Source organism: Trachypithecus francoisi, unplaced genomic scaffold (assembly GCF_009764315.1).
Source record: "Trachypithecus francoisi isolate TF-2019V2 unplaced genomic scaffold, Tfra_2.0 Lachesis_group10, whole genome shotgun sequence".
Taxonomy (NCBI): Eukaryota; Metazoa; Chordata; class Mammalia; order Primates; family Cercopithecidae; genus Trachypithecus; species Trachypithecus francoisi.
In genome coordinates this window covers 46,365,417-46,384,253 of record NW_022681455.1, presented here as the reverse complement: position 1 = coordinate 46,384,253, position 18,837 = coordinate 46,365,417, and the positions used below count along the sequence as shown (strand labels likewise).

Here is an 18,837-nt window from a genome sequence, read left to right as displayed (position 1 = left end):
TTTGAAAAAACTACAAATGGTGCACGCCTATAATCCCAGCACTTTGGGAGGCCGAGGCAGGTGGATCATGAGGTCAGGAGATCAAGACTATCCTGGCTAACACGGTGAAACCGCGTCTCTACTAAACATGCAAAAAATTAGCCGGGCGTGGTGGTGGGCACCTGTAGTCCCAGCTACTTGGGAGGCTGAGGCAGGAGAATGGTGTGAACCTGGGAGGCGGAGCTTGCAGTGAGCCGAGATCGCACCACTGCACTCCAGCCTGGGCGACAGAGTAAGACTCTGTCTCAAAAAAAAAAAAAAAACTACAAATAAGGAAAACATAGACAATCCATTTCTTGAATCATCAAAGTAATTTCAAAGGCATTTCACACATACAGGCAATTCACGTACACACAGACATACACAAGATACCCAGATGACCCATTAACATTCAAAAGATGCTCAACTTCATTGCTTATCAGACAAAAGCAAAAGATAATCTCAGAGATACTACACAGAGCTATCAGAATGACTAAAATTAAGTCTGGGAAATATAAAGTTCTGGTAAGGATATGAAAGAAGGGGAACTGTCATGCGCCACTGGTGGAGTGTCGACTGGTACTGCCATTCACTGCACTATTTGGTAGTATCTGCTAAAGCTAACAGGCCTCTCTGGGAGCAGTTCCACCCCAAGGCATGCACCTAGCAGATATGAGTGCTCACATCTATCAAAATACTTGTACAATAATGTCCCCAGCAAAGTTGTTCGTCATAGCCGTTAACTGGATACAACCCCAAAGTCCTTCAACTATAGAATAAACTGTGCTATCCTTACACAAAGGAATGTTACAAAGCAATAAGACACATAAACCAGTGGTACATAGGAACCTGATGGATCTCAAAATCGTATTTTAAGCAAAAAAGAAAAACTAGACATGAAAGAATACATAATGTATGACTCCTTTAGCAAGCTGAGAAAGTCAAAACTGGCCTATATAAATAAAAATAATAGTGGCTGTTATGAAAACAACTTAGGACTGTAAGGTCCCCCACCCCAACCCCCAAACTAAGAAAGCACTAAGAGTTCAAAGAATGACTTAGACAAGTCCAGCGTGAGGAGTAGATGAGTTTATTAGGACTTACATACAGGGTACTCCAGGATGGCGGCAGGATAGCTCTAGAGATCTGCCCCGCCTCCTATCTATAAACTGCTTTCAAGCTAATTATCTGGCTCTTTGCCTACATGTTTGAAAAATGCAACTGTTTTTCTTGGTAGGTCCTCAGATACTCTCCGGGATGTTTGGGTTCTCAGGGACACCTGCTCCTCAGCTCGGCACCAGGGTCTCGGCTCACTGCCTGGCCCTCAGAGTTCAGGCAACAGACTTACACCCTTCGGTAACCTGTCACAGTACAGGTTGTCACAGTACAGTGGCTACCTTTGAGATGGTACTGCCTGAGAGGAGCCCTCTCATGTGGAAGCCTTCTGAGGTGCCATAAATATTCTACATCTCGATCCTGATCTCCATATGGATGTATACACATGTAAAAATTCAGTTAAAATGTGTGTCATATACCACAGTAAGTTATACCTCGACTAAAACAAAAGCTGTTCTCCCTGAGAATGGAGAAGAAGGAACCTTTAGTTGTGACGGGGGTTTAGAATGTCCTCATACTAAAAACATAAGTCTCCCATCTCATGTCTGTGAGATATTTCCATATATTCAAAGCCTTCATTTACGAATCTATAAATAAGTGTTCCTTTTTAAATGAAAGAGCACAGGACTTAGGCTCTGGGTGAAACGCTGTTCATTCAAATAACAAATAAACTGTGTGCCTGACACTGGGTTTTCAGTGGTGAACAAGGTAGCTTTTGTCCCTGGCATTTCAGGGAGAGGAGTCTAGCATGGAAAAGAGATAAGAAATAAGCAAATAATGGCCACAAATTCTCATAGGAGAATACAGTGAAGGAAGCCAAAAGTACACTATGAGGATCGAGAATAAAAGTGGAGATCACAGTCGGGGAAGGCCTCTCTGAAGAGGTAACATTTAAGCCGACCTGGAGGCTGGCCATGGAAATGCTGCGAGAAAAGCGTTCCAGGCAGCAGGGCTGAAGGCCGCGACTCTGGAAAGGCCTTGTCTTGTCGTGTTGGAGGAGCCTGAGGGATTTTGTTGGTATGGCTGAGGTACAGGGAGTAAGGGTGGGCACAGTTTAGGATGAGGTTGGAAGGCAGGTGGCCGGGGGACAGGCTCAGTAGAACCTATTATTAATAGACCAGGCTAGGCGGTTTGAGGTTCATTTTAAGGGTTTCAAAAAGGGAATTACATGACCCAATTCATCTGGTAAATCCTAACACAAACAAGAAGTTTCCTAACACAAAGCTACAGCCCAAAATGTCTAGATACTCTGTAGCATTGGGGCTTGACTGATCTTGTCCACTTTAGACTTGAAGATAGCTTTCGATAGCTTCATGCTCCTCACTGCAATCTTATCTATTAATACCAGATGAATTCTCAATATCCAGCATCAATATGCAGTGTCTTGTTGTGGTTCTGAAGTTTTTTTTTCTTCCCCTGCCCACGTCATTTACAAAGCCTCAGTGCAGAAAAGGGGGAACAGAGCAGGTGATAAAGGAAGATAAGTCAGTGATTCAGGGAAACATTCATTTCGCTGCTGGTACAGTGTGTCCCTGCCAGAAGCCACCATGCTGAGCGTCATTGAACATTTGGCAGGCTTTCCCCTTAAATTTATGCAATCTGAGAAAGGGAAAATTTCAAGCAAAAAGTTTTCTGTCAAGCTCATTCATCTGCACCTTTCAAAGAAAGTCTGGGGAAATGTTATTGGAGTTGATTCATGAGCTTTTTATGTCTCTAAAAGGAAGCCATATTTAAGGTTAGTCATGTGTATGTGTACGCAAGCACATTTGGTATAGGTTGGAAATAGGAAATCCAAAATAGGCGGAAATGGATGAAACACTGTGCTAAAGAATTCATTCACAATACCTCCTTGATTCTTTTCTGTTATTTTCCATTCTCAACCAATAATTGAGTTAGAAAACTTTTAGGGTTGGACAGGACCATGGGGCCTTCTTGACTAGTTGCCATCATTAGGAAAATCATTACTGTTCCCCAAACAGTCTTTGGATTTGCCAGTAGGGTATTTTATTCTTAAAACAAGATTTATAGTTTCCCTACAAAGCTGCCAAGTTCAACACCTTGATAGTCCATCTGATGTGCTATGGTGGATGCTGTAGTCCCAGCTCCCAATTTCAGAGTGGAAACACTCATAGCCCCCGATGCTGGGAGGGTTGGCTGGTTATGACTCGCTGCTGAGTGGTCAGGCATTGCTCTCAACTGGAGAGATGCTCCCCGCCAAGGTCTCACCCTCCTCAGGGACAGCCTGCATCCAGTGACTAGTCAAGGAAGGCCTTCCCTTGGGCCATTCCAGCTCCAGAGGTATCCCCGTGGCATAGGCTGAGGCCCTGTATTTCAGTTCAACTCTGCCTTTATCCCTAACAGGTGAGGACTCTAAAGTCACCCCAGTAAACCTCCTGCATGTACATCTCCCTCTCAGAGTCTAAGTCCTGGAGAAACTAACCTAACACTTACATCATCCTCAATAGCCTTCTTCCATCACTTTTGAGTATCCTGGAATTGTACAACTCTTTTCTGTCACTGCTGTTTCACTGCTGAATCACTGCTGTTTCATTCTTAAGATGGATTGGTTGTGCTAAGGGTTAGCAGATTTTCCAAAAGCAGCACAGCAAAGTTCTTCATGCTTTCTTTGTGTTGCCCTGCTGAGTTCAGGTGGGGGGTAGGTAGCGTAGACGTGCAAGTGACTTGGCACAAAGTTCCTCAGTGAAGAAAGGAGGGCTTCCCTCAACCATCCCGGTGGAGAGAGGAGGACAATGGATGCCTGTTCAGCCGTTGTCAGGGGCCTTCATAAAAAACACAGGTCTATAACAGGGAGGGTAGAACCCAAATTCTGGCCCATGTGCCACCCTCAGCCCACCTCAAAAGATGTCACCACCTCCCTGTCACTCTTATATATGAGAAAGGGATGGGATTGTGTATGTGACTTTAGACAAGTTACTGAAGTCCCTACAACTCAGTTTCCTCTCCTATAAAATGGGCATGAAAATCTACCTTTGTCATGAAGACTTAATAAGATAATAACAGTAACAATTATTATTGGAGGGCCAGTTAATGACTACATTCACAAGTTTTACTGCCACGGGACCCAGGTTTAAACCCCAGCTCTACTGCTTGGTAAACTTATGATTTTGGACAAGTTTTTTTAACCTAAGTTTTGGTTTGCACATCTATTACATGTAAAGGATGATAGTATCTGTCTCATAGAGTTCAGAGGGATTGAATGAGAAACAGCATCACGTGCTATGTACATAGGAAGTCCTCACCCAAAGCTCTTTATGCATCAGGCCCCACATGGAGCACCTGGCATTCGTACCCTCGGTCTTCATGATGGCACCTTCATTGTTACCATTCTTCAGAAATAATAGCATTTATGGAGTGCTTATACTGTGTCAAGAGCTCTTGTAAGTTCTTTACATTCTTTTTTTTTGAGATGGAGTTTCACTCTCATTGCCCAGGCTGGAATGCAATGGCACGATCTCAGCTTACCGCAACCTCTGCCTCCCGGGTTCAAGCGATTCTTCTGCCTCAGCCTCCCCGAGTACCTGGGATTACAGGCATGCACCACCACACCCAGCTACTTTTATATTTTTAGTAGAGTCGGGGTTTTACCATGTTGGTCAGGCTGGTTGTGAACTCCCAACTTCAGGTGATCCGCCTGCCTTGGCCTCCCAAAGTGCTGGGATTATAGGCTTGAGCCACTGCACCTGGCCAAGTTCTTTACATTCTTATTTAATTCCCTCTATGATCTTATGATGAAGGCACTGATATCCACATTTTACATGTGAGGCAACCAAAGCCCAGAAAAGTTAAGTCCTTGGTACTCAAAGCATGTTCTATGCACTGCAGCATCTGCATCTGCATCCCCCGGGAGCTGGTTAGAGATGCAGAGTCTCAAGCGCCCCCCTGACCCCTGATCTGCCCTTTAACAAGATCCTCCCTTCATTCCCAGTACTTTAAAGTTTAAGAAGCACTCAAGATCAAGGGCCTGATATATCCCTAGCAGGGCTATGATTGCAGAGCACATACTTTTAACTGCCTCTGTGTATGAAATGCCCATCAAAAGAAGAAGTGCTCAAAGCATATAATTTTCCTTCCCCCAGCAATTCATTTGACTGAGATTCCTCCTCTGTTCCTGTCCACAGTCCATTCTTACCCACTGTGCTGGCCTTGCTGTTTTTGATAGAATCTCCAGGTATTGCTGCTATGCTCCAGGTTTTGATAAAGTTCTACACAGGGTCATTCCAAAGATCTCTATTAAAAGTGCTTCTGAATAAGTTATAATGTGATTTCCAGAAAGGCAATTATCCCAGGAGCACATCAATGTTCTGAGAAGCAGCCACTCCTAGCATTACTGGGAGTAACAGGATGGTCTCAGACAGGCATGAGAGCCAGAAGCTACCATGTGGATAATCTTTCCCTGATAATGAAGGCAATCAGGAGAAAAGAAGAGTTGAAATGCTGAAAGAGAAGAAGAAGGATGGGAAGTGAGTTTAATGTTATTATTTGAGCACCTGGATCAAACCATACCTGATGCTCATATCCCCTGGACTTTTCAGATGCATGCAGCAACAGATTTTTCTCTTTCTCAAACAAATTTAAGTTGGGTTTCTTCACTCTCCACTGAGTGGCTGACTGAAAAATAAAGAAAATGTAATAGACATGTATGTAAAGTCCTATATTTAATTTTTTTTGAGACAGGGCCTCACTCTGTCACTCAGGCTGGAGTCCAGTGGTGTGATCACAGCTCACTGAAGCCTCAACCTCCTAGGTTCAAGGGATTCTCCCACCGCAGCCCCTCCAAGGTAGTTGGTACTACAGGTGTGTACCACCACACCTGGCTAAATTTTTTGTATTTTATTTGTAAAGATGGATCTCACTATGTTGCCCAGGCTAGACAACTCCTGGGCTCAAGTGATCCTCCTGCCTCAGCCTCTGAAAGTGCTAGGATTACAAGCATGAGCCACCATACCCGGTCACTATTTGTTTCAAAAATGCAAATGCACAGGGAGAAAGAGAATAGTTTAGAGAAGAGATAATATAATAGAAGTTTGAGAGCCTTAGTTAATCAGCAACTCAGTATGTGTAAATACAGGGGAAGGGCAAAATCTGCTGTCTATGAGTTTCTGTTTAAAATGGTAGAGGAAGGACATATATTTATTGCCCATCCAATCCCCAGAAATCTCTTGGAAATTACACAGAAAGTCATCAAAGGAAATATATATATAATAGCCCTGGAACCCAATAAAGGGTATCAACAGCTATCTAGAAAATCCAAGTCACTTCTGGAATGCAGAAAGAAGATTAACAGAGAAACTAGAACTGATATGGCCTCGAAAGAAAACATGGACAGATGAAGGCTACAGCGGATGTGGGAGTCATTCTTTCCAGCCGCGTCTAAGAGGCAATTCAAGCTTAGAGTCAAAAACTATAAAAAGAAGTGGGCCGAAAGTCTTTATTGCACCTTCACACTTGCATGATAGCTTGGTATGTGGAAATTGATTCAGGGTTTTGATGGCATCACTCCATTGCTTTCTAGCTTCTAGAAGCCTCGTGTCATTCTAAATTCTGACTCTTTTATGTAAACTATATTTTCTCCTGGAAACTTTTAGGGCTGCTTTGTCTCAACTGCTCTGAGCTTCATGTATTTGATTCCTTATAAGTCCTTTCAATCTAGAAATTCATATCCTTCCATCGTGGACATTTTTTCTTTAAGAGAGTATACTAGTTCATTCTCATGCTGCTAACAAAGACATACCCAACTGGGTAATTTATAAAGGAAAGAGGTTTAATGGACTCACAGTTCAGCATGGCTGGGGAGGCCTCACAATCACGGCGAAAGGCAAAGGAGAAGCATAGGCACGTCTCACACAGCAGAAGGCAAAAGAGAACTTGTGCAGGGGAACTCCCATTTATAAAACCATCATATCTTTTGAGACGTATTCACTACCATGAGAACAATATGGGAGAAACCAGCCCCTTGATTCAACTATCTCCACTTTGCGCTGTCCTTCACATGTGCTATTTATTATGACTCAAGATGATATTTAGGTGGGGACACAGGAAACCATACCAAACAGCTTATTTGAAACTTTCCTCTCCTATATCTATCTCACTGTTTCCTCCTATTATTTGAAGGATATCTACTAGTTGGACCTTAAGTCTTCCAAAATTATGCTCAAATTCCTGTTTTCTCTCTCTGCAATTTTCTATCTCTTTGACTTTTTGGCTCTATTTTTCTGGGAAATTTCTGCAACATTATCTTTCAACACTTTTATTTATTTATTTTTCTTTCCATTGACATGTATTTAATTTCTGAGAGGATTTTTTATTCCTGAATGTTTCTTTTCTATTACCTCCTATTTTTTTTCTTTTTTTCTTTCTTTCTTTCTTTTTTTGAGACAGGGTCTCACTCTGTTACCCAGCCTGGAGTCCAGTGGCACGATCATGGTTTACTGCAACCTCGACCTTCCTAGGCTCAGGTTATTCTTCTGTCTCAGCCTCCCAAGTACCTGGGACTACAAGTATACGCCAACATCTGCGGCTAATTTTTGTATTTTTTGCAGAGATAGGGTTTCTCCATGTTGTTCAGGCTGGTCTCGAACTCCTGTGTTCAAGTGATCTTCCTGTCTTGGCCTCCCAGAATGCTGGGATTACAGGCATGAACCACCACGCCCAGCACCACCTTGTCTTGTTTTATGAATACAATATCTTCTTTTATCACTCTGAAGATAGTATTTTTGTTCATTTTGTTCTTATTTCCTTCACAGTCTTTTTTCTTATTTCCTTTTTTCTTTATTTTTTTCTTCCTTTTTCATTATTTCTCTTTCTCTCTCAGCTCTATCTCTATCTCTATCTCTCTCTTCCTGTTTGAACAGTGGTTCTTAATAGGAAGAGAGTTTAGTCCCGAGGGCAATGTCTGGAGATGTATTTGGTTGTCTGTCACAACTGGGAATTTGCACTACCGGGATCCAGTAGGTAGAGGCCAGGGATACTGCTAAATATCTTACAATGCAAAGCACAACAAGGATTATCCAGACCCAAATATCAGTAGTGTTGAGATTAGAAAAACCTTGTTTAGAGGCTTTTCTCAAATGTCTTATTGTCCTTGATTCCTCGCTTATATTTTAGGGGAAACACTGAAAAGTGTGATTGGATTGATTGTGCGATTATGAGTGGAGCTTGCTGGCTATGAATTTCATGGTGGGTTGATCTGGATATGCAGTTTCACTGTGGGACTTCTTTCTATGTTTATAGCTTTTCTCTTTGGCTAATCAGTTTATTCAGAGAAGAGTCATTCAATCTCCTGCCTGGAGAGCTTAAGTCTAGTGGCCAATATTCTAGGAGCTTACAGAAAAGTGAGCAACCCAGTATGTAGAGTGTCTTCAGTACAGTCTCATACCCACCTCAGCTGTAGCTGGCATCCCTAGTACCCAATTTTCCTAGTTTGGTCTCTGCAGGGAATCTGGCCTCTAGTCATCTTCTCAGGTAGAAAGGGGATGGGAGGGTGATCTAGGATTCTAGTTACCTCTTATGATATATGTCAAACAATCTATTTTTAGTCCTACCTTCACCCCACTTTCAGAGTTACCTAGTACCTATAATTACGGAGATTCTTTCCTTTGTATCATCCCCCTGGGTTGCCTCTTGAGGAGGCTGATGCAAAGAAACTGCTTAGATTTCAGCTGCCTCTAATCTGTGAAGTAAGCAACAAACTTTCTTCGGCATTCTAGCTTCCAAAATGTCAGTGCTACTCTTCCTGTCCTTGTGGGCTTATAACATTCTTCCTTTTTCTAACAAGATTTTGAAGAGAGCAAAAATAAACTATGAGTTTAATTGATCATGTGCAGCCAGAAATCTGAATGACTTTCTTTCATAGTCATTTTCTTCACCAGAAATATCATTGATTATCTCCTAGACTGCCTGAGGACTCAGAGTCCTCTTGAAAGAAACGTTCTACTTCATACTCATTCATACTCTCTCATCTCTGCAGAATTACACAATTCCTGAAGAGACTTGCAGTTCTTCTCTCAATGGGATGTGTCACAATAAGAAATGTGTCAGAGATGAGACAAGCAAATGTAGCCAGAGATGAGATAAGCAAATGTAGCCAGAGATGAGATAAGCAAATGTAGACGTTAAATCTCTATCAGTTTCCCATAAATGGTAATGGTGCTGGGAGAAAGATTTCTAACAGCCTATACTTTTCTCAAGGCCTTACAGGTGACATCCTTTAAAACGGTAATCTACCCTGGCCTACAGAAGTGTATTATCTATTTTGTTGTTTTGTTACAACTCATAATCCCTAGATATCTCTCATTCAGGCCCGTGGCTAGACCCCCGCTATCTACTGGTAGTGCCAAGACATGTTGAAAAGATGACATCAAGGAAAAGAAACCAGAGAAAAGTTAGCATCCAGCTCTGTTCACTTAAGGAATATCAACTAATATTTGTATTAAATATTTTGTTCCCCGTGAGGTCCTTTACACGAATTTTTCCTCAATTAAACCTCAAGACCATCTCATAAAGTTGATTCTTATTATTATTCCTTCATTTTTAAGATGACGAAGCCTAGATGAGCAAAAGTTAAATAAATAGCTTAAAGCTTCAAGGTCAGGTAATCTGAGTCCAGAGCCTACAGTTTTCAACACCGCCCTGCACCCCACGCTTGGACGAGGAGAAGAAAGAGTAAAGTGGCCACAGCTACAGCCAGCCTGTACATTGTCATCATGCCTCAGGGTTTATAAAACGCTTCCACACATGTTGTAGTATTTGAACTCATTTAACACCACAGGAAGCTAGCTAATGCCAAGAGTGAAGTATCCTACACCAGAGAGCTTGGCAGAAATAAAGAATGAAACCTCTGGGAGGCTGAAAGGAGTGCTTAGGCATTGCTGTTCACTCCTGTCCTTGTATGAGCCTTAGCCCTGCTGTGTCTGTTACCAGCTCAGCGATTTCCACCATAACACGCAGTCTCGGTCTGGGTTTGCCTGGAACATTGTTTCTGTTCCTGGAACAGTGGGCAGATCTTGCCAGGAGTGACGTGCTCAGGTAAGTTGAGCTGGGATCCTTGCTGGCTCTCCTTGCTATGCTTTGTTTCTGAAATTGTACAGTGGAGGGTAGCATTGTGATCCTTGATTCATAGATCCACAGGCAGAAAGAAAAATGAGAAAGACTAGGGCTCAGTGTCCTATGCTCAGACAGGGCTGTATCAGATCTATTCAGGCCCAGAGGTAACTAACCTACCAGTCATAAATACTAGAGGAAAATCTTAACAAAATAACTGAGGTATAAAAATGTAGATGTGTAAAATGTGGGTCACTATTTTGTTTTTGCTTTTGTTTTTGAGACATGGTCTTACTCTGGTACCCAGGCTGGAGTACAATGGCATGATCACGGCCCACTGTAGCCTCGACCTCCTGGGCTCAGGTGATCCTCCCACCTCAGCCTCCCAAGTAGCTGGGACCACAAGTGCATGCCACTGTGCCTGGCTAATTTTTGTGTTTTTTGTACAGAGAGGGTTTCACCATATTGCCCAGGCTGGTCTTGAACTCCTGGGCTCAAGCGATGTGCCTACCTCCGCCTCCCATAGTGCTAGGATCAAGATTAAGGAGTGACTGGGTAGGTCCAAGCAGCTAGCCAAACTTGGGTTCTGCAGGTCCAGCTGTGATTTTATGCCACTGGTGCTGGCGGTTGTCTTCTCCAGGTTAAATATCAATAGGGACAACTCTGGGTTTTATGGCTGTCTAAGGACCACAGCAAAGATTCAAGGAATCTCTGTGTGGTTGTCAGCCCAATTCAGGAAGATGAGGTCGGGGTGATTCTAAGAACATGGAAACACCCCTTCCCCTTCTCTGCTTCTGGGGACAGGTTGCCTCTCATTACCCACTGGGGCTTTCCTTCCTTGCCCTTTTCTCCTCTCTCTTTCCTGTTCTCTTAAAGATAAAAGTTGGAGCCTGCTCCCATTTGTGTATGGGAGCTTGGCAAAAGATGGGAGCCAATAACCAAATGCCCACTTCATATTATCTCAGGTGCCTCACAGTGGAGTTTTACAGTACTCTGTTTTAGTTTTAAGCTTACCTGAGCTACTTCTATCAATTCTTAAACAACTCTGCCATAAAGAAATCTTTGCCTTTTACCTAGCAGGTATCCTGTTTTACTTAAGACTGCATCCTCTTATTAGTTCTCAGGGAAGGGAAGTGTGATCTTTCTAGTGATTCTTTTATACATAATTGTGTGGTTACATAACTGTTTCCTGTGTTGACCATATCCTCAGCAAGCACATGGCAAACGCTTTGAGAATAAGGATGGTGTCTTACCCTTCTTAGCTTCACCCACAGCACCTGACCGTATGATGAATATCTACTAGGTGTTCAGTAAATATTTGATAGAAGAAGTGGGTGAATGAATCAGATGATTTATTAAATAAATAATTTAACTCAGATTGTTTATCCTTATAAATCTTTTTTATTGGCAACACTTTTATTTTTCCTTACACAGTGGTGTGTTGCTGGGGCCTAATGTTCTCACATAATGGTAGAAAACCAAAATTTGTTGTCATCTCTTTGAAGAATTGAGAATTCTGTACAAAAAAAAAGAAAAAGAAAAAAACTTACATAAATTAAAAGGATGAATACATTTACAGGTGTAAATGTATACCGCTTCCAACTCAAAGCAAATAACAGCCCACTGTGTTCCGGTAGGAAAATATCAGCTAAGAAAGGAAACTGGGTCCTATGGCTTGGACTTTTCCAACCCTGACAGACCAGCAGGACAGAAACAACTGGTTCAGAAGCCCTTGCCAGCCTCTAGAGAAATCCCAGAACACTCAGCCCTGACACATTAATACCCTGCATAGATCAGAGACTGCTGGCCACGCAGACTTACCAAGCCACAGACTTGTCTTCCACAAGCACGTTCTTACCTCAGCCATGAAGTGACGAAGCCACTCATACTAAGGGTTGAAATCAAACATATGTACAGGGTATTAAACAAATACCAAGGGCAACAGTTAACTGGAATACAAGGTTAAAATCAGCAGCAAGTTCTATGCTCCAGTGCTGATATCAGATACAAACTTCAAGGACAATTTCTTTTCAAAGGCTTATTCCAGTATCGGGAGGATAGCATGAGGTGTATGCATTTTCCATGGGCAAATTTATACTTCTGAATTAACCCATGCAGCAAATGCTATGCATCTGCTTGCAGTCCATTTAGAAGCATTTGCAGTGGATGATGGAGGGGCCTGACTCGTAGTACTCCTGCTTGCTAATCCACATCTGCTGGCAGGTGGACAGTTAGGCCAGGATGGAGCCAGAGATTCACACCGAGTACTTGCACTCTGGAGGCATGATATCTTGATCTTCATGGTGCTGGGTGCCAGGGCAGTGATCTCCTTCTGCATCCTGTCGGTGATGCCAGGGTACATGGTGGTGCCACCAGACAGCACTGTGTTGGCATACAGGTCTTTGGGATGTCCACATCACACTTCATGATGGAGTTGAAGGTACTTTCATGGATGCCACAGGATTCCATGCCCAGGAAGGAAGGCTGGAACAGTGCCTCAGACACCGGAACCGCTCATTTGCCGATAGTGATGACCTGGCTGTCAGGCAGCTCATAGCTCTTCTCCAGAGAAGATGAGGATGCAGCAGTGGCCATTTCCTGCTCAAAGTCCAGTGCGACATAGCAGAGCTTCTCCTTGATGTCGTGCACAATCTTCCGCTTGGCCATGGCGGTGAAGCTGTAGCTACGCTAGGTGGGGATCTTCATGAGGTAGTCAGTAAGGTCCTGGCCAGCCAGATCCAGATGCAAGACGGTGTGAGGGAGGGTGTAGCCCTCATAGATGGGCACCGTGTGGGTGACCCCATCTCCAGAGTCAATGCCAGTGGTGTGCCCAGAGGCATAGAGCATCAGCACAGCCTGAATGGCTGCTTACATGGCTGGGGTGTTGAAGGTCTCAAACATGATCTGAGTCATCTTTTCCCTGTTGGCCTTGGGGTTTAGCGGGACCTCGGTCAGTAGCACCAGCTGCTCCTCCAGGGCCACACGCAGCTCGTTGTAGAAAATGTGGTGCCAGATCTTCTCCATGTCGTCCCAGTTTGTGACAATGCGGTGCTTGATGGGGTACTTCAGGGTCAGGATGCCGCACTTGCTCTGGGCCTCATTGCCCACGTAGGAGTGCTTCTGGCCCATGCCCACCATCATGGATCTCTTCTTCCATTGCCACCAGCAGAGGAATGCGGAGCAGGGGGAGGACATGGCGCAGGGGCTGGCAGCCATGACTGAGCATCTTTATAAATCTTATCATAAAACTGAAAAATACAACACTACATAAAAACTTTCTACCTCTTATGAAAAAAAAATGCCTCGTTACCTGATCTGTTCTCACAGATGTCTTCGATCTCAGAGCATCAGAGAGAAGAAGAAGCCATCATTCATTCATTCAACAAACATTTATTGAGGGCCTACTATGTGCCTGTGCCAGGCACTGTAACAGGCCTTGGAAAGATAGGACAGCTCAGTGAAAAACACAGCCCAAGTCCTTGCCCTTACTGAGCTTACATTTTATAGGCATTTAGTGGTTAGAAAGTACTACAGACTGAATTGTATCTACCTCCAACCCCAAATTCATATGTTGAAGCCATAACCCCCAATGGGACTATATGTGGAGACAGGGCCTTTTTGTAGGTAATTAATGCCAAATTGGGTCATAAGGGTGGGGCCTTAACCCGGTAGAACTGGTGTCCTTATAACAAGAGGAAGAGGCTGGGCGCGCTGGCTCACACCTGTAATCCCAGCACTTTGGGAGGCTGAAGCAGACAGATCCCGAGGTTAGGAGATCAAGACCATCCTGACTAACATGGTGAAACCCTGTCTCTACTAAAAATACAAAAAATTAGCCAGTCATGGTGGTAGGCACCTGTAGTCCCAGCTACTAGGTAGGCAGAGGCAGGAGAATACCATGAACCCCGGAGGCAGAGGTTGCACTGAGCCGAGATCACGCCACTGCACTCCAGCCTGGAAAAAAAGCACTCCAGCCTGGAAAACAGAGTGAGACTCCTTCTCAGAAAAAAAAGAAGAAGAAAAAGAGATGCCAGAGACTGCTGTCTTTCCACATACACAGAGAGAAAAGGCCATGTGAGGAAACAGCTAGAAGGCAGCCTCTGGCAAGCCAGGAAGACAGACCTCACTGGAACCTCACCTTGAAGGCACCTTGATCTTGGACTTCTCACCTCCAGAACTGAAAGAAAGTAAATTTTTGTCTCGCAAATACCTAGACTGTGGTATTTTGTTATGAAAACCTGAGTAGATTAATGTAAAAAGTATCAATGGCTACTGTAAGATAGAAGAGGAGAAAGGAAAGAAAGAAAATGGCTCACAGAACAGGGACACTGAATAACTGTAATCACTATTTTGAATTTTTTAAAAGTTATTTTACAAGATCCCTTATTCTTTATGGATTCCAGTAGAGGAAAATCGACAACTTTCCATGATACTCCCCTTGATTCCCTGGTTTCCTCAGCACCATCTACAGCCTTTTGCTGCATGGTTATGTCTAATGTTTATCTGCCTCCCGAGGCTCATATACCACTCCCATAGGATGTCTCAGCCTCGTTCAGACACCAGCTGCTGCTGCTCAGAGGCTGCTCTAAATATAACCGCATCCCTCTCAGGGTTTTCTCTTTTCTCCAGTGAATCAAACGCTTTGATTCTCAGTTCTGGTTTTAATTGACCAACCATGCAATTTATTTCCAAATATAAATGATCTCCCTTCTGTATTTCAGAATTGTAAAAGATAGTCTGCTCTCCTTTGACTCCTGAATTAGGTAAGCATATACCCCAGCTAATGGCCACATGGGCCTATCCCCTGATCCCTCAACTAAACTCTGGGTGTTTGTATGTGTTATCTATTGCCATTTAATAAACTACCATAAGTGTAATGGTTTCGACAACACACATTTATTATCTCCACATCTGTGGGTCAGGAATCCAGCTGAGCTGGGCCCTCTGCTTCAGGGTCTTTCACAAGGATACAATCATATTGGTGACCAGGGCTAGGGTCTCATCTGAAAGCTCGGCTGGGAAAGGATCCACTTCCAAGCTCACTCAGGTTGTTGGCAGAATTCTGTTCCTCAAAGGCTGCTGGACTGAGGGCCTCAGTTCCTTGCTAGCTGTTGGCCAACAGCCACCCTAAGATCCTTGCCACATGAACCTCTTCTTGCTACATGGGGCTCTTGAACATGGCTATTTCCTTCACCAAAGCATGAAAGCCAAGAAGACAAATAGAGAAAATCTGTTAATGAGACAGAGGTTACATGCTTGTAACATAATTATGGAAATGATAGCTCATCACCTTTGTTGTTATCCTATTAATCAGAAGCAAGTCACAGGTCCAGACCACTCAAGGGAGAGTAGGTTCATATACAAGGAGGCAGGCATAATCAGGGATATCGGGAGGCAGGCATTATCGGGTCATCTCAGAAACTTCCTCCCACAGTACTGGTGAGCAGAAAAGAAGCCACTCATATCCATTACTCACCCCTACATCTCTTCTGCTTACTTTCTTATTTTTTAAGAAAAGAAAGCCTCAGGAAGGTGATACTGGTTTGGTTGTGATCATCAATCTCTTAGACATCATAGGTCAATTCTATGAAATTTCTCCGGCACTCCAGACACCTCTTACCATGAGCCACTTGGATGACCAATAGGTACCCTCTACTAAACCCACCTGACATGGGATGTACATAATGTCTGCCAAAAACTACCCTTCCTTCTCAGGGAATGAGCCATACTATCAGAATTTCTCAAGCCAGAAACTAAGTTACCCTGACTCCTTCCTCTCCATCACTCTGCCTTTATGGAGTAAAATATTAAGCATATATTTCAAAAAAAGTATAAATTATGTGGAAGGGAATCTATGAATGAGGGTAGCTATTTGGTAATGATGGAGATAGGGTAACACAACAAGGGAATTCCCATGTGATTTGGGTAAATTAATTGACATCTCTAAGATATAGTTTTCTCAACTAAGAATGGAGGGATAATAATAGTAGACATAAATCAAGGAATTGTTATAAGGATCAGAGGAAATGATATCTGTGAAATGCTTGTATATCTTACATCCCACAAGCCCTCTATATATGTCAGCTACTATATCAGCTGTTAGAGAACCACATTATGGCTGTCATCGTTTGCTCACTAACTCAATAGTGTCTTATCTCTTACATCCTCCACTTTGGAGACTAAGAAGCTAATTACTCATTTTCCCAGCCTCTCTTGTAGCTGGGGCTTCCCAGGGGACAGAGTTCTCAAAAAGCTTTTGTTTTTCTAATGAGAACATCTTTCTTCCTTGAACGAAGATTCAGTGTCTGCAGTGTCAGCAACCATCTGTGTCCATGAGGTAGCAAGCATTTAGTTGAACATGAGTACACTAAGGATGGTGAAGTGGAATCTCTGAGAATTCTGTCAAACAGCAGAACCAATCCAGCATCCAGCTACCTGCAGGCTCCTTGTTACCTAAGAACATGAAACCTCTCCAGGTTTAAGCTACTGTTGATCAGGAATTCTGTTATTTGCAGCTGAAAGCACTCCTAACAGATATGTTTGTCAGTAGCCTAGAAGTTAAATATCTGAAATGTTAAGTCCATACATTTTGGCTAAGATCATAACCTCTATCAACTCAAGGCTTGAAATCCTGTCTCTTTCCACACTGGATAACTTTTTATGTAGTGTAAATTCAGAAAAAGTTTGTGGCCTCTCTAATGTTCTCTGTTTGTTCTTCTTGCTAGTTTACTACGTTTACCTAAAAACTGTATCCCTGACAGTGAAAGCAGCCCCACATATTCAAGGCTCCAATATTATGTCAAAGAAGTAGTAAGAAGAGAAAAGGTATCAATACTAAAAAGAGGCAGAACTTCAGAAGGAGACAACAAACAAAAGAGGAGGGAGGGAAATACAGAGATATAACCATATAGAACATCAGCCCTTGGTGTTCAAAGATTTAGTTTGTAGTTTTATTTTTAGAGATGGGGCTCTTGCTGTTACTCAAGCTGGAGTGGAGTGGCGTGATCATAGCTTACTGCAGTGTTAAAGTCCTGGGCTCAAATGATTCTCCAACCTCCTAAGTAGCTGAAAGTATAGGCACAAGCCACTGCACTAACTAGTTTTTTTGTTGTTGTTGTTTGTTGTTTGTTTGTTTGTTTTTAATAGAGATGGGGTCTCACCATGTTGTTCAGGCTGATTTCAAACTCCTGATCTCAAAAAGTCTTCCGTCTCAGTCTCCCAAAATGCTGGGATTATAGGTGTGAGCCACTGTGCCCAGGCTAAAGTTCTTACAGTATTGATCTTAGATGTTGCCCTCAAGCATACATTTATTATATGACTTTCTCCCACATTCTGTCTCTTCCTAAGAATTCTCAGGAGGGATATTTCAGGATCATAAAACACACACATATATATATAGATTTCAGACAGGCAATATACAAAGTAGATAAGTGTCTATCCAATGTAAGTTAAGGGCCCAGTGAAAACTTACCTTCTGCAAAATATCTGGTCTATACTATGGCCTGTAAATGCCAATACCTGGCTGAAAATGCTACCTTGAGACTTACTAATGTGCAGATGACCCAGCAATGGACTGACTCTAGAACTGCAATGGCCACTAGCCACCTGTAGCTATTAGACACTTGAAATGTAGCCAGTGCTATATATTGAAGTTAAGGGCCCAGTATGTCGAATGCATTAAATGAATAAGTCAGCAGAGCTTTAATAAACAATCAGATTAACATCCCAGTAGGAGAATTACAATCCCATAAGTAGTAGATTTAAATCCTTACTGGTCCTAAGTTGTGGGTCAGCAAAAGCATTTGCCTGTAGATTTTGGGGGAACACACAGCCATTACATTGCTTGGTGGTCTCTGTGTGGGTTCCTTTTAAAGTTATTCCTATTTGAGAGTAGCAAAAGGAGGCATTTTCCAGATGACAAGATTTTGTGTTTTAGAACACTCTGTAAGCCAAAGCCAAAACCTTCCACATTTTTTCAATTAATAAAGAAAAAAAGAGAGACATATACTTGAGTGTAGTCAAGTATATGTCTTTCTAGTCAAATTAGAAAGATGTTTAACTCAAACAAATGCTCTAAGTATAGGGATCTCCTAGTAGGGCTTCTCCCTCTCTTTGTAGCAGAAGCTGAGCTATTCCAGAACCTTCAGGTCTTCAGCCAGCTTAGTTAGTATAAAAGAGAGGCAAATACACAAGCACTAAACTCTGAATGCAAAACAAGCACTAAACTCTGAATGCAAAACAAAAGAATCCCCTTCTCCCTTAAATCAGCTGGTGAATAGCCAACAGGAAGATCCTCTAGATGATTATCTGTGTGTGAATTAGAAATTTGGAATTTCAGGAAAGCCATCCATAAAGGAGCAGAAGGCTGAGAATACACCTCCTTTGCATGTGGACAGCATCCCAGAAGACAGAATCAAGAGTCAGAAGATAGAATGCTGTGGTGGTTAAACATTGCTAAGGAACCTCTACCTTGAGAAAAAAGTGTTCCTTTGCTTCTGTGCTTGCTTGTATTCTTACCCAAGTTGGGTAAGAACTTATCCCAGGGAAAGGTGGCCTGTTTCCTTGGCAGTGCCTCTATCTGCATCCTCACAAAAGAACACTGACTCACTTGGTAGAAAAGACAATGTGATACCCTGATGCTGG

At 42.8% G+C, this 18,837-nt stretch overlaps 1 long non-coding RNA gene and 1 pseudogene across 2 annotated transcripts in view; both read right to left on the bottom strand.

The window, feature by feature from the left end:
- Nucleotides 1–5,669: 5,669 nt before the first annotated feature.
- LOC117087310 overlaps nucleotides 5,670–18,837 on the bottom strand; it is a 41,049-nt gene continuing 27,881 nt past the window's right edge. The window contains exon 3 of the long non-coding RNA XR_004438754.1: nucleotides 5,670–5,763. This is a non-coding gene — a long non-coding RNA (uncharacterized LOC117087310). The remainder of the gene's footprint in view (nucleotides 5,764–18,837) is intronic.
- On the bottom strand, nucleotides 11,132–13,924 carry LOC117087309 (annotated as a pseudogene). Its single transcript, XR_004438753.1, has one exon. The product of XR_004438753.1 is annotated as an actin, cytoplasmic 1-like (transcript).